This window comes from Dendrobates tinctorius, unplaced genomic scaffold (genome assembly GCF_039654945.1).
Source record: "Dendrobates tinctorius isolate UK_male_01 unplaced genomic scaffold, ASM3965494v1 ptg000192l, whole genome shotgun sequence".
Lineage (NCBI taxonomy): Eukaryota > Metazoa > Chordata > Amphibia > Anura > Dendrobatidae > Dendrobates > Dendrobates tinctorius.
In genome coordinates this window covers 3,355,263-3,370,982 of record NW_027361859.1, presented here as the reverse complement: position 1 = coordinate 3,370,982, position 15,720 = coordinate 3,355,263, and the positions used below count along the sequence as shown (strand labels likewise).

The window sequence follows — 15,720 nt, the reverse complement described above, 5'->3', positions numbered from 1 at the left end:
CCATTTAAAAACAAGTCCAAACAATACGAGATATAGAAAAATACACTATGGTGAGGAGATATATCAGATAATATCTGCAGACAGTGGAAATAGATGTTCAGCTGATATATATAGCTGAAGGCTTTTTTCACTCTATAAAGGACCATGTTGATGACATTACACACTCCTAGAATGCTAAAAGACTAATGCAGAGAGAAAGTCTCGCCAAATGGTGTATAGCGCATGTACGCCGGCAGCAGGATCTTCCAGGGTGTATGCGCAGGTATTCCAGGCACAAGAGATCAAGATTAATCTTCGTGCATGTGTCCTGGGCCTCAGATAATGTCAGGATGTGTAAAACAGTGCCGGATACTGGTGCATGCGCAGTACGAGTCCATCGATGCTGAGCGCATGCCCCTGCTGTCACAGCAACAGTCAGGTGCCCGGAGGAGCGCTGCACGGCGTAGCAAAGAATGAAATATTGCTGCAGTTTACAAAATATCATGAATATATTGTGAAATACATCACATGAACACACCCTAAAGGTGGTATTTAAATTAACAAATGAAAACAGGACCTATTAGAGGAAAAATCGCATATAGAACAAAAACCAAGAAAAACTGCGACCAAAATCCAAATGTACTGAAAGTAGAAAAAATGTTTATTGGAATATACAAATACAAGGAGAGGGAAAGTTAACCTTAGAGGCACATTTTAACAAAAAACACGCCATGGATCAATGCACACATAATAAATACCATAAGGGATATAGGCAATACATAAAGTAAAAATTCTCAGTACAAATACAATAGGGTACGAATACACCGATAACCAATATAATAATATATCACAAGATAGGAATAGGACGTCAATTACCTAAGATAGTAGCGGGGGCAGGAGCCTGATCCAGGAGCGTCATCCCGATGCGCGTTTCGACTGAAAGTCTTTCTCAAGGGGCGAAACGCGCGTCGCGGTGACGCTCCTGGATCCAGCTCCTGCCCCCGCTACTATCTTAGGACGTCCTATTCAAATATTTGGGGTGTGGTTTGTCTTACAGCACACTTATTTTCTTTTTGTGGGATGGCACAACAATAGGGACGGTACTATTACTTTATACAGCCTCCTGTTTAGGTGTCTGGTGATCACTTTCTCATAGCAATGATCATGTGATCTTTCATATAGTATCTTGTGATATAATATTGTATTTGTATATTCCAATAAACATTTTTTCTACTTTCAGCACACTTGGATTTTGGTCGCAATTTTTCTTGGTTTTAGTTTACAAAATATGCCAATAAATGTCACAGCAGGTGCAATATTAACATCTATAAGGGAAAACATAATGCAAGAGACTCATAAGTTACTGCAGATATTCAATCTCTCTCTGCAAAAGCCCCAAATAGGCAGATTAATATAATGTACTTACATACAGTGGGTATGAAAAGTATTCAGACCCCTTTAAATTTTTCACTCTGTTTCATTGCAGCCATTTGGTAAATTTAAAAAAGTTCATTTTTTCTCATTAATGTACACTCTGCACCCCATCTTGACTGAAAACCCAGAAATGTAGACATTTTTGCAAATTTATTAAAATAGAAAAACTGAAATATCACATGGTCATAAGTATTCAGACCCTTTGCTCGGTATTGAGTAGAAGCACCCTTTTGAGGTAGTACAGCCATGAGTCTTGGGAATGATGCAACAAGTTTTTCACACCTGGGTTTGGGGCTCCTCTGCCATTCTTCCTTACAAATCCTCTTCAGTTCCTTCAGGCTGGATAGTGAACGTTGGTGGACAGCCATTTTTAGGTCTCTCCAGAGATGCTCAATTGGGTTTAGGTCAGGGCTTTGGCTGGGCCATCCAAGAATGGTCACAGAGTTGTTCTGAAGCCACTCCTTTGTTATTTTAGCTGTGTGCTTAGGGTCATTGTCTTGTTGGAAGGTGAACCTTCGGCCAAGTCTGGGGTCCAGAGCACTCTGGAAGAGGTTTTCATCCAGGATATCTCTGTACTTGGCTGCATTCATGTTTCCTTCAATGGCAACCAGTCATCCTGTCCCTGCAGCTCAAAAACACCCTCATAGCATAGCATGATGCTGCTGCCACCACATTTCACTGTTGGGATTGTATTGGGAAGGTAATGAGCAGTGCCTGGATTTGTCCACACATAACGCTTAGAATTATCACCAAAAAGTCCTATCTTCGTCTCATCAGATCAGAGAATCTTGTTTCTCATAGTCTGGGAGTCCTTCGTGTGTTTTTTTTTTTAAGCAAACTCTATGAGGCCTTTCATATGCCTGGCACTAAGGAGAAGCTTTCGTTGGACCACTCTACCATAAAGGCCCGATTGGTGGAGGGGTGCAGTGATAGTAGACTTTATGGAACTTTCTCCCTTCTGCATCTGTGGAGCTCAGCCACAGTGATCTTGGGGTTCTTCTTTACCTCTCTCACCAAGGCTCTTCTCCCACGATTGCTCAGTTTGGCTGGACGGCCAGGTCTCGGAAGACTTCAGGTGATCCCAAACTTCTTCCATTTAAGGATTATGGAGGCCACTGTGCTCTTAGGAACCATGAGTACTGCAGAAATTCTTTTGTAACCTTGGCCAGATCTGTGCCTTGCCACAATTCTGTTCTCTGAGCTCCTAGGCCAGTTCCGTTGACCTCATGATTCTTATTTGGTCTGACATGCATTGTGAGCTGTGAGGTGTTATATAGACAGGTGTGTGCCTTTCCAAATCAAGTCCTATCAGTATAATTAAACACAGATGGACTCAATGAAGGAGTAGAACCATCTCAAGGAGGATCACAAGGAAATGGACAGCATGTGACTTAAATATGAGTGTCTTAATACTTATGGCCATGTGATATTTTAGTTTTTCTTTTTTAATAAATTAGCAAAAATTTCTACATTTCTGTCTTTTTTTCAGTCAAGATGGGGTGCAGAGTGTACAGTAATGAGAAACAAGAATTAACTATTTGAATTTACCAAATGGCTGCAATGAAACAAAGAGTGAAAAATGTAAAGGGGTCTGAATACTTTCCTTACCCACTGTGTATCAGTCAGTGCAATTTTGGAGGCATGAGTGTGCAGAATAAAAACTGGGGTTCACTGAACAGTAGTTATCACCTGTGGAATACACTACTGTAAGAGGTGTCTAGCAATGCAAAACATGGCTCTCTTGTATGGAGTTAGAAGTAGTGTAACAGCATTACAGCAGAAATTCCTATATACAGATCCCAAATAACACAACCAAGGTCATCTGTTCATTCAGCCCTGTGAGGGCGAGAGAGTCCAAACGGAAAAAGCAGTTGGCATTCTTTTTGGAGGATTAGTTTATTCCAATCTCCTTTTCTGACATTGTGTGACAACCTCTAAAACACAAAAGGAGATAGCTTTGTTGTCAACCTGATGATGCTCTCTAATTCGGTGGACGTTCTAGATAAAAAAAAAAAAAAACTAATCTCAAAGGATGAATTTAGATTTATGGCACCCAATTGTCACTATTCCCACTTTTTATGCTCTCCATAAAGTTCACAAAGGGTTAGACCCACTTAGACCAGACCTGGGCAAACTGCTGCCCGTGGGCCACAACCGGCCCTCCGACTGTTCCTGTCCAGCCCGTTGACACTTGCAGCCAGAGGGCCGAGACAGACTGATCTACTCTTCTGACTTTCATTAGGATTTTATCCCTGTCCCTGTCCTCTCATTGGTGGATGTGGGGCTGCTCAGCACCTCTTTATTTGCAGAGCTGCTGAACCTGTGCAGGAGCGTTCAGGACAGGAGGAGGGAAGCAGGGACTACAACACCCATCTGCTGCAAATAATGGGGAAGTGGCTTCTAAGTGGAGCCCAGATAACACCTAGGAGGCAGCATTGTATGTCTGCTGTGCTGATTGCACCTGCAATGTCTCCTGGTACACTAACTTTGGAATGAAAGATGGGAGAGCAGCTAATTAGTAGCCTCTGCTTCTCCCAGGATCTTCCTGGCAGCTTATGGCTATGTGCATGCAGTAAGGGCCAGATTGGGGGGGGGTGGTCCACTGTTTACCGCGCACAGACGACACGGACGAGACGGAGGCAGATTTTCGGGTACAACAGGTCTGAGTTTATTGGCCATCCTCCTGATGACCGTAGCAATAGACCGCAGCACCTTTACAGCTCTCCGTATTCAGGCCCGGGTACCTGCACCTTCCTTCTGTCGTAGTGACGTTACTCGCGGCTCTTTCACTGGGGCTGCCCTAGGCCTATCTATCGCCAGCGCTTCACCAGTCCGAGGTCGTCGTCAATTTGGTACCCCCGTGGCCTCGTCTGTTCTGCGGTTCTTTGTGTCAGGGCCACCCCCCTGACTACTTTTCTCTTCAGTCCCCTGGTCGAACTCTCCTCTACTGTTCATTCTCCTTCACTGTCTCTTCTCCTCCTGAGCTCCTCCCAGGACTGGAACCCTCTCCTGTCCTATTTATTTCCCTCCTCTGGAATTTCCCTCCTGGATTCCTATCTCCCCGCCCCCCATGACTAAGCATTTTCGTAGCCCTAAGCTGCTGTAAAGTCCTGTTCTCACGCTCCCCCCTGCCATCTTGTGGTAAAACTTAGGTACTGCACTCCCATTCCATTTTTCCCGGCTGTTTCCCTTCTACTATTACAAGCATCCATCTTCAGTGCACCAACCATCCCTTCTCTCCCTACAGACAAGTCCGTCAGGTCACCTTCCCTACATGCACACGTTGCGGATTGGTCTGCGGATTTGTATCTGCGGAACTGCAGGTAAAATGACCTGCGGTTTTGCCCTGCGGTTTGACACCTGGACAATAGAATAGGTGGCAAACCGCAGCAGAATCCGCAGAAAGAATTGACATGTCAATTCTTTCTGCGGATTCAAACCTGCAGCTTTTCCGCAGTTAAAATTCAGCAGCGTGTGCACAGCAGATTGTAAATCACAGACTTAGGCTGTGTGCCCACGATGCGTTTTGTTAAGCGTTTCCGCAGCGTTTGAGCTGGATCAGACGCTGCAGAAACGCTTAAAAGATGCATCAAATTAATTAGCATGTGTTTTTGGCTTTTTGTGCCAATGCATGCGTTTTTAACGGCTCAGGAATCACTTAGCGGCTAAAAACGCAGCATGCTCATTAATTCCTGCATTGCTCAGCGTTTTTAGCCATCCCCAATGATCCCAGAAATCGCGTGTCAAAAAAGCGTCAAAATTGCGTAAAAAATCGTGCAAAAAAAACGCGCGGAAAAAGACGCGCAATTTCTGGGAAGGGGATCCTTTTCCTGAGCGTTTAAAAACGCTAGCGTGGGCACATAGCCTTACATTGTACTGTACACTGTCTGCAGAACTGCTGCGGATCTGCAGAGGCCAAATCCGCAGCGTGTGCATATAGCCTCAAGGAAATAAAACACTGGGGCTGAGTATTCCTACTGAATATGGGGTCCAGCAGTGAAGTGTCCCCCTCACCTCCACTACATGCAGTCTTCAGATGGAATATTCTGTGTGCTCCCTAAGCTGCTCTTCTGCCCCACCATGTACTCTGCAGCCTCCTCCCCTTTGCACCCAGCTTGTGCTGTTGTATGTCCTGTGCAGGAGAGGTAAGGGTTAAGCCCCCCATCATGCTCCCCTGTGATATGTGGCTTTTCACATCCACTCCATAGACTGCAATAAAGACCCACCACCCCACTCCGCCTGTCACCTCCTGCCCCATATGTGATGTGGATCTATGCAGGTCGGTCAGGGTTGGGCAAACAACTTTTTTCCCCCCAATGTTCACAATTTCTTTATTGCTTGATTAACTGTAAGGGTACGTGCCAGCGATCAGTAATTGCTGCTGCGTATTTATGCAGCGTCCAACCCGCAGCAGCCAGATGTTGCAGCATAGTGGATGGGATGTCAAGAAATCCGATGTCCACTGTGTGTGCATAGCTGCCTATAGATCCCCCGTGGACACCGACATGCGGCGCATCCTTGCAGACCGCAGCGTGGCAATTTTTTAACGTCTCCGCAAAAGAAAATACATCAATAGAAATGTATTGCGGTAAAACCTCACGGTTCAGTGAACACATGCGGATTTACCTGTGTTCAAAAGATGGCAGCACTTTGGACACACCGAACATGCGCTCCATCCAAAGCACCGCTAGTACCGGATCGTGGGCACCCGGCCTAGTACTTGTTACGATAAGCTTTATTGCAGCAGGTATCAGCAAGCTACATTCACAAGACTGTATTTTCGGTCCAAGTGCCGTCTCTGAGAAATGTTACAGCACCCACCGGTCTCTTCTGTATTTCAGATGAGACTCGCCTGTTGATATCTATGGGTGTACAAAAAGTAGGATCCCATATGAATCATCCGTGTAGCATCCGATTTTTACAAATACATTTCCATTACTAACATAGGACACTATGTGTTCTTGTAAATTTTATTCACTTCTGAGGTATAAAAATGGATGATCTACAGATGAGAATACAGATGAAAAATAGTTTGGTTTTCCAGATGAAAATCATGATTTTTTTTATACGCCAATGTAAACAACCTTATGATCAACTGCTTTTTATAAAGGAACAAAAGTAACATTATGCAGTATTACAAGGGTGGTCCGAAACCGAAAGTAAATGTCATAGTAGACGTCTATGTAATTCGATAATGTAATTATTTCTCCAACATACTTTAATTTAAACATTTCTACCGTTCCCTCTCTATAACTTCCAGTCTGCTTGTTTTTTTTTTTGTTTTTTTTTTTTTACTTCCAACGTTTCATTTGAGAATCCCTTTGCATTTTGGGACACTCGCACAGGATTTCATCAGAGGGGAGAGGCTGCAGTAACTGCCACAGCTGCTTTCTCCACCTTGAAATGAAGCATCATCAGTGGCATCTTTCAGACAATTGAATTAGTCTCTGTTCGCCACATCACCTCCTTACAATTTGCACTGACGGTGCGCTCTGTTTCCCGCATGTCACTTCTCTCCCAGCAAGGGAGCGCACTGTCACTGTGCATTCAAAGAATATAGCACAGGGAGCTCATACTGAGCATATGTCACAATTTACAACCAATGTATTATCAGGTGAGCAAGACTAACTCAGCCCCTGAAACAGACATCACAAGACAGAGAGGGAGTCAGAATGTAATGAGATTAGATTAAACTAAACAGGTACATTTATTATGAAATTCACCTTTGGTTTTGGACCTCCCCTTTAAAGCCCCCGTCACACACAGCGATCTCATTAGCGAGATCGCTGCTGAGTCACAAGTTTTGTGACGCAACAGCGATCTCACCAGCAAGATCGCTGTGTGTGACACTTACCAGCGACCGGCCCCCCTTCCGGGTATCGCTGATCGTCCTGGAATGGCCAGGACATTTTTTTGATAGCTGGTCTCCTGCTGGCCAGCCCGCATCGCTGCGTGTGGCAGGCGGGAGACCAGCGATCAGCGAGCTGGTAACCAAGGTAAACATCGGGTTTCTAAGCGCCGCGCTTAGAAACCCGATGTGTACCTTAGTTACCAGCGCGCTGGTGCAGGGAGCTGGTAACCAAGGTACACATCGGGTTTCTAAGTACCGCGCCGCTCAGAAACCCGATGTGTCCCTTGGTTACCAGCTCCCTGCACCAGCTCGCTGGTAACTAAGGTACACAGTGGGTAACTAAGCGACGTGCGTCGCTTGTTACCCGCGTGTCGCTGTCCTGATCGCTGGTGAAACTGCCTGTTTGACAGCTCACCAGCGATCATGTAGCGACACACCAGCGATCCTGACAAGGTCATATCGTTGTCGGGATCGCTGGTGCGTCGCTATGTGTGACGGGGCACTATGTTCAGCCGATTGATCGGCCCTCCACAGCAGTGCCAGTTTCTCATGTGACCCCTTGGGAGAATTAATTGCCCACCCCTGACTTAGGTTTTGTCATTTTAAGACAGAAAGTAAAATGAACATATACCCTACTATAAGTAAGTAAAACACAAAAGTGCATATAAATAACATAGGATTCCTAGGTAAACACGGTTTTGGACTTAAAACGAAAAAAAAAAAAAATCTACGCTTTACGTTCTTGCACTCAGTGCACAAAATGATATGGCCTCCCTTTCTTTGAGCTGGACATTACGCTTAATAGCTTCCCATTGCTGAGTGTCCCCAGTTGGGCCCCTCTCCTGCTCAGCCGTTTGTTATGTTGAGATTAGCTGCCACCCAGAGGATTCAAGGACTGACTGGAGTTCCTTCACCTGGTTGGTGAATAGCAGAGATTTGGAAGATGACACCTCCTTGACATTATCTTCACCAGACCTACTAGACTTAAGATACCTACTCTGAGTCAGTCTTCAGCCTGGTTTCCAAGACGACACGTCCATGAGGAGGGGAGGTTCCTGGGGGCATATCAATGGTACAATCATTGGGACTATGCGAGGACATCGCCTCCACTTCCCTTTTTTCAGGAACACCAGCACCCAGCGACTAGAAGACCTGGTGGAGAAGATGGCGTCACTGCTGGCTGACCTGGTTGTATGGGAAACAAACACCTCTTGTGACTTGGCAGTCCCCAATGAAGCACCACACGGGGGTCTCCAGACTAGAACGAGCACTTGAGTTCTCAGCTGTGGAAGACCGATGGGAATACCAGACAGCCCATGAAAGGTGATCTTCTCCATGCATAACACTCCGATCTGGAGCTCAAGCTGTCCAGACATGGCTTGACTACTTCGGAGTAAGGCTCGTCCTTCACTTGACAACATCCTCACCGGATTCTGGAGCAGTGGGATGGGAATGACACCAACTTGACACGGCTTGCAGCACACTCTCCCGCTGAACCAAAGCCTCCACTTGCTACGGATACAGTCACAGTAATTTGTGTAGAGGGAATACTCCCACCAAGGACAGCCTCGCCCACTGACCCAAAGTTTAGTAGGATTTCGGCTTCACCGGACAAGACTGTCAGGATGTTCTGCAGCGATACCGCAATCGGTATCAGGTTTAGGACACTGGTTGCACCAGGACGCTGGCCGAAGTGGGACCATGGATTCGGGTTCTAGATCCTCACTGCAACGGGACCAAGAGACCTCAAAACTGCACTGGTAGAAAACCAACTACCTAATGACTCATCTTGCTTAGCAACTCCATAAGGGAGAGGGAAAGCGTGTTATACAGGTGAACACACAAAACTAAATGCCTCTCAGCTACAAGCTGAGAGACCTTACTATATGCGCCGGCTTACCCTTTAAGAACAAGGGAGCGCGCTCACAGAGAAGGGAGCAGGAAGCACACTGGGGTGCTGAGTAAGCGAGCGTCCCTTCATGGAGGGAGAAGGGGACACTATGCAGGGGCGTCGGCCATTGCGCTACATTCTTATTCACAAAGAGGAAACAGAGAATGAGAGTATACCAAAAACAATGGAAAAGATCATGCTATACAAGAAGGGATCACCAGAATGAGGTATTCAAAAAGTTGCATTAGTGCTGACTACCAACAACAAAAGCAACTGAAAGTCACACATGTGACTTTACATATACCTACCAAATGAGGGTGACGGGCCCTGTCACATAGTATATACCGGTATATAGTATATTGACCTATTGTATAATGTTAAACACGATTATGTAATTTAGATTATAATTAAAGACCCAGACAATCAAAATACACGTTACATCAATAGCAGGTTCTGAATGAACAGAATGAGCAGTTAGAGAACCAAGCAAGGCATGGTATGGTATGTATCTCAATGCTAACACTGCTCTATGGCGAATAACCAAAAGGCCTTCTGCAGAAATTCATCAGCACCATATGGCACAAAAGGGCTTCAAGATATTGATAGAACAAGACCAAAAATAATAAAGTTCGTTGCACAAATTCAAAAAAAGAATATAAAGTATAAAGTGCATAGTACACAAATAAAGTGCTAGTAGTGCGACAGAGCCCCTATAATAGATCAAGAGGCATTAATACCTACATACAAAAAGCAGAGATGCCAATGGTGTTGGATCCTAAAGCAAGCATGGTGGTCTGGGTAAGATAAGGTCCGGTACACAAAACATTTTGAATACCTCATTCTGGTGATCCCTTCTTGTATAGCATGACATTTTCCCTTGTTTTGACACCCTTATTCACACTGAGGTCATTTTTGACACATTGTAAGGTTTTAATACTAGAGATTAGGACTGTCTTGACTGGGTACACCTGGGCATTGACGAGAGGGCTTTTATGTTGTTTTTTTTTAATCAAAAACAGAGTTTACTAAGTACCCTATGTTTTTTATATGCACTTTTGCCCTTTACTCATAGTAAGGAATATATTCATGTAGTTTCTATCTTAGGTTTTGTCTGTGTAATGACCAGTGAGAAAATGCTCCTACACGTGACATGTATACCAACTTATACTCCAGCTCATTTCTTTCAGTTTTGCTGCACTTAGAAGACAACCTGTAAATGACATTAGTCAGTACACGGGGACCTAAATAGGCAAGATATTCTGCCCCTTTCTCATTTTGATGCCTTCAAATTTCAGGGATACAGCCAACCTCTTGGAGAAATTCGATGGTACAGTGGCATGTAAAAGTTTTGGCACCCAGTATCAAAATAATTGTTATTGTGAACACTTAAGTAATTTGAAGATTAAATGATCTCTGAAAGGCATTAGAAGCATGCAAAAGAACATCTAGACAAGCCTGATGCATTTTGGAAACAAACGATCAAAGGTATGTGTGGAGAAAAAAGGGCACAGAATTTCAGGTAAAGAACATATTGCCTACCATGAAGCATGGGGGTGGATCAATCATGCTTTGGGGTTGGGTTGAGCTGCAGTCAATGGCACAGGTAACATTTCACGGGTAGAGGGAAGAATGGATTCAGTGAAATGAAATTTCAACAAATTCTTGATGGAAACATAACACCATCTGTAAAAAAGCTGAAGGTGAAAAGAGGATGGCATCTACAAATGGATAATAATCCTAAACACATGTCATACTCCACAGTAGACGACCTCAAATGGCGCAAGCTGAAGGTTTTACATTGGCCCTCACAGTCCCCTGATCTGAACATCATTGAAAATCTGTGGCTAGACCTCAAAATAGCAGAGGATGCAAGATGACCCAGGAATCTCACAGAACTGGGAGACATTTCCCAGGAAGAGTGGATGAAAATCCCTCACACAAGAATTGGAAGACACTTGGCTGGCTACAAGAAATATTTACAAGCTGTGATTCTGTCAAAAGGAGGTAGTACTAGGTACTAACCATGCAGCGTGCACACACTTTTGCACCAGATCATTTTCCTAATTTTAAAATGTAAAAAATGAGATAGATATATATATATATATCTATCTATCGCCTAAAATACATAGGAAATGTGTCATCTTTAACTTTAGGCCTTGTAGAGATCATTTCATCTTCAATTTGCGTAACCGTTCTCAATAGCAGTAATTTTGATCAGGGGTGCATAAACTTTTATATGCCACTGTATGTTCATAGAAGACTTGTGTGGGGCTGCGTTGCGAAGAAGGTGGTCATATTGCTTGCATGGGACTGCTTGCTGGGAGAATGAGTGGGGAATGGGATTCTATTTGTGTGGGGAAGGAGGGGGTCCTGTTTCCTGCGTGGGGAAGGAGGGAGTTCTATTACTTGCTTGGGGCTGGGGGTTTGCATGGGGAAGGATGGGGTTCTATTACTTGCTTGGGGCTGGGGGTTTGCATGGGGAAGGATGGGGTCCGCATGGGGAAAGAGGGGGGGTGCTATTACGTGCATAAGGTGGAATGCTGGGGGATCTGCGTGAGTAAGAAGGGAGTACTCTTACATGTGTGGGCATGGAGGGAGTCCTTGTTACTTAAGAGGGCCTGCATTATGGGGGATTTGCGTGGCGAAGAGGGGTGTTGTTACTTGTATGGAGCTGCATGCTGGAGGTCTGTGTGGGGAAGGAGGAGGTCTTGCGTGGGCATGGCTAGAGCCCTGTTACTTGCGTGGGGAAGGAGATGCTCCTGTTACTTACGTGGGGCACCGTACTTGGGGTCTGTGTGGTGAATGGGGGTGTTGTTACTTGTGTGGAGCTGCATGCTGTTACTCTGTGCGGAAAAGGAACTGGTGCTGTTACCTCCATGGAGCTGCAGACTGGGGGTCTGAGTGGGGAAGGAAGGGTTGCTGTTACTTTTGTGGGGCTGCACGAGGAGGGTCTGCACATGGAAAGAGGGGATGCTGTTTCTTTCATTGGGCTGCGTGGGGATGGAGCTGGTAATTACTTGTTTGGGGCTGCGTGCTGGGGGTCTGCATGAGGAAGGAGGGAGTCATGATACTTGTGTGGGGCTATGAGATTGTTGTCCACACGGAGAAGGAGGGGGTGCCGTTACTTGCGTGGGGCTGCGTGCTGGGGATCTGTGTAGAGAAGAAGGGGGTCCTGTTATATGTGTGGGGCTGGTAAGGGTCCAGTCGCTTGTGTGGGGCTGCAGCCTGCGGGTCTGAGTGGGGAAGGAAGGGTTGCTGTTACTTTTGTGGGTTTGCATGATGAGGGTTTGCGTGACGAAGGAGGGGGTCCTGTTACTTGTGTGGGGCTGCAAACTGGGGGGGTTCGTGTGGGGAAAGTAGCAGGACCCCCTCATGAGAGGAGCTGCATGCTGGGGGGCTGTGTGTGGAGAACGGCCTGTTTCACACTTCCATTTTTGACCATCAGTCAAAATCCGCCGATTTTTTACAGAAAACGGAGCCGCCATTTTTTTGGGCGGATCTGTTTTTTTCCCCATTGAGTTGCATCACCGGCGGATCTTGATGGATGGCCATCCGTTGGATCCGTTTTTTTGCGGATCCGCCAAGTTTTTTGCGTCCGCTGACATGCCTGGACGGACCATGCAACGTTTTTTTTTGCTGCAGGATCCGCATTTTACAGTGCGCATGCCCGGAGGAATGAAGTCAGCCGGAAATTTAACCCTGAAATCCTTTCTGCTGGACGGAAAAAATTCTCTCTCTCGGCTGCGGTTCCTTTAACATTCTTCATTCATCGGATCAGTCAAAAAAACGGTCGGGTGGCATCCGTTCACATCAGTTACCAACGGATCCGCTTTCCGCCATTTTGGCAGATTTTAACTGACACAAAAAAAAAACCTGAAGTGTGAAACAGGCCTTAAATTGCATGGGGATGTGTGTTGGGGGTCTGCGTGGGGACAGAGGCACTCATGTTACTCTTGTGGATCTGCTGGCTTGGGGTCTGTGTGGGGAACAATTAAAATTAACAATTTATTAAGTCTAATTATTACGTTTCTAAGTTTAAAACACTCAAAAGCGCCAGACCAACCGCTATTATAGTGGCGTGTCTGTTGGGATATATCACTTGTATCTGGATACTTACTACGTGACCGTAAACAGCTGACTGAAGATCGGCCATGTGAAGAGGTATAAGGATAGACACAGCAGCAAGTTGTGGTTTAAAAGGTGCAATCAGTGGGGTGGATTAGTATTGTGGAAGAGGCTACATATATCTTTCCTGTCCGCTGATATATAATCAGCATATTAGGTCAGCAGCAATGTAATAAGCTGCATAAAAATACATGCTTTAGTTAGCACAGCTATGGAGTGCTAGATTACGGTAACTCCGGGAGCTGTTACTCAAGTAGGCTGCGCTCTGGGGGTCTCCTTGGGGAAGGAGAGGGGGAGCTGTTACTGTTAGAGTAGGCATAGTTTGTCCTTCATATTTGCAGAGCACCAATGGATAATTAACCTATTAACAAACATTGACTGTTCAATCATCCTGTGCCTTTGTTCCCCAAGGACAATAGAACAATACTAAGACTGCAAAACTAGGACAGATACAATAGCTAATCAGCAGCCAGTCAACAAATAGCAGCCATGGAACATTAATTCAACAGAATATAAGAGTCAACAGTCATTCTCACATGAACTCTAGCTCATGTCCCTGGGCCTACTGAAATAAGTCTGGATTATGAAGAATAAATGCTGTGTTGTTACACAAGGGGTCTGTTATTTACGTGGTGGTGCGTACTCTGGGCCTGAGTGGGAAAGGGTATGGTGCTGTCACTTAAGTGGAGCGAATTGATGAACAAGGGGGTTCTGTTACTTGCGTGGGGTTGCGTGCTGGGGGTCTGCGTGGGGAGTTAGGAATCCTGTTGCTTGCGTAGGTGCGGCGTAGGGAATAAAGCGGTGCTGTTAATTGTGTGGGGAAGGAGGGGGTCCTGTTACTTGCTGGGGACGGCGAGCTGAGGTTCTGCGTGGAGGAGGTGATCCTGTTACTTGTGTGGGGCTATGTCCTGGGGGTCTGTGTGGGGAATTTGGGGGTTTCCAGTTCCTTGAGTTGGGCTGCATGGGAAAGGAGTGGATCTTATTGCTTGCATTTGGTAGCATGCTGGAGGTCAGAGAGGAATGAGGGGGTCCTGTTACTTGAGTGGAGCTGCATGCTGGGAGGGTCTGTGTGGGGGAGGGGATCCTGTTACTTGCATTTGGCTGTGTGCTAGGGGTCTCAGTGAGGAATGAGGGAGTCCTATTACTTGCGGGGGCTGCGTGCTGGGGATCTGAGTGGGAAACTACGGGGTCCTTTTATTTGCATGGTGCTGCAAGCTGGGGGTCTCCGTGGGAAAGGAGGGGATCCTGTTAATTGCATTTGGCTGCGTGCTGGGGGTCTGCCTGGGGAAAAATGAGTACTGTTATTTGCCAGGGGCTGTGTGCAAGGGGTCTATGTGAAGTGCATGAGGAAAAGGAATTCCTGTTACTTGCTGAGGGAAGGAGAGGGTCCTGTTAATTGCGTAAGGTTGAATGCTGGAGGCCTGTGTGGGGGAAGGACAGGGTCCTGTTACTTGCGCGTGGCTGCGTGGGGTTGGAGGTGATGCGGTTAGTTGCTAAGGCCTGTTTCACACTTCAGTTTTTTCTTGTCAGTTAAAAACCGCCAAAATGGCGGAAAGAGGATCCGTTGTTAATTGAAGTGAACGGATGGCTGAGATCATTCCTCCGGGCATGCGCAGTACAGAAATGCGGATCCATCAGCCAAAAAAACGTTACAAGCTCCGTCCGGGCATGTCGGCGGACGGAATGCAAGTCAATGGGAAAAAAAACGGATCCGCCAAACAAAATGGCGGATCCGTTTTTTTTTACAAAAACGGCAGATCTTGACTGATGGAAAAAAACTGAAGTGTGAAACAGGCCTTAGGCTGAGTGCAGACGTACTTTTTGGCCCTGCGGATTTTCCGGCGCAGAATGGAAGAAATCCGCAGGTCAAATGACCTGCATTTTTCCCGTGGATTTCTTCCATTTTTCATGCGGTTTTCCACTGCAGTTTTACCCCCAGCGGATTTGGTGACAGGGGAGATGGAAAACCACACAAAAGAAGTAACATGCTGCGGATTTTGTACAGCAGGAAAACCACGGATCTTGACTGATGGAAAAAAACTGAAGTGTGAAACAGGCCTTACTTGCGTGCGGCTGCAGGTCTGTGTGGGTGAGGAAGGGTACTGTTACTTGCGTGGGGCTACGTGCTGGGGTCTGTGAGGGGAAGTTAAGGGTCTTGTTACTTGCATGGGGCTGTGGACTGGGAATCTGAATGGGAAAGGAGGGAGTGCTGTTATTTGCATGGGGCTGTGTGGTGCTCCTGAGGGTTCAGTCGCCACAGAGGTACTGCACCTCCTCGTGAGGTGTAGTATCCCTCTCCCCAGGTAAGATGGTAGCTCCTGACCAGACTCCAGCACCTACATCCAGCACAGACACCTTAGAACAGAAGAGCACCCATTATGGCAGCTGCTTTGGTTCATGAAGGGTGCTGGGTGGAGCTTAGATTACACTAGAGGGGAAA

General features: G+C 46.1%; 1 protein-coding gene across 2 annotated transcripts in view; it reads right to left on the bottom strand.

The window, feature by feature from the left end:
- The window catches only part of LOC141055793 (uncharacterized), a 69,015-nt gene that overhangs the window by 5,970 nt on the left and 47,325 nt on the right, over nucleotides 1-15,720 (bottom strand). For both annotated transcript variants that reach the window (XM_073552502.1, XM_073552501.1), the window contains exon 2: nucleotides 10,695-10,849. The gene's annotated coding sequence lies outside the window, so the exon portion shown is untranslated. The remainder of the gene's footprint in view (nucleotides 1-10,694; nucleotides 10,850-15,720) is intronic.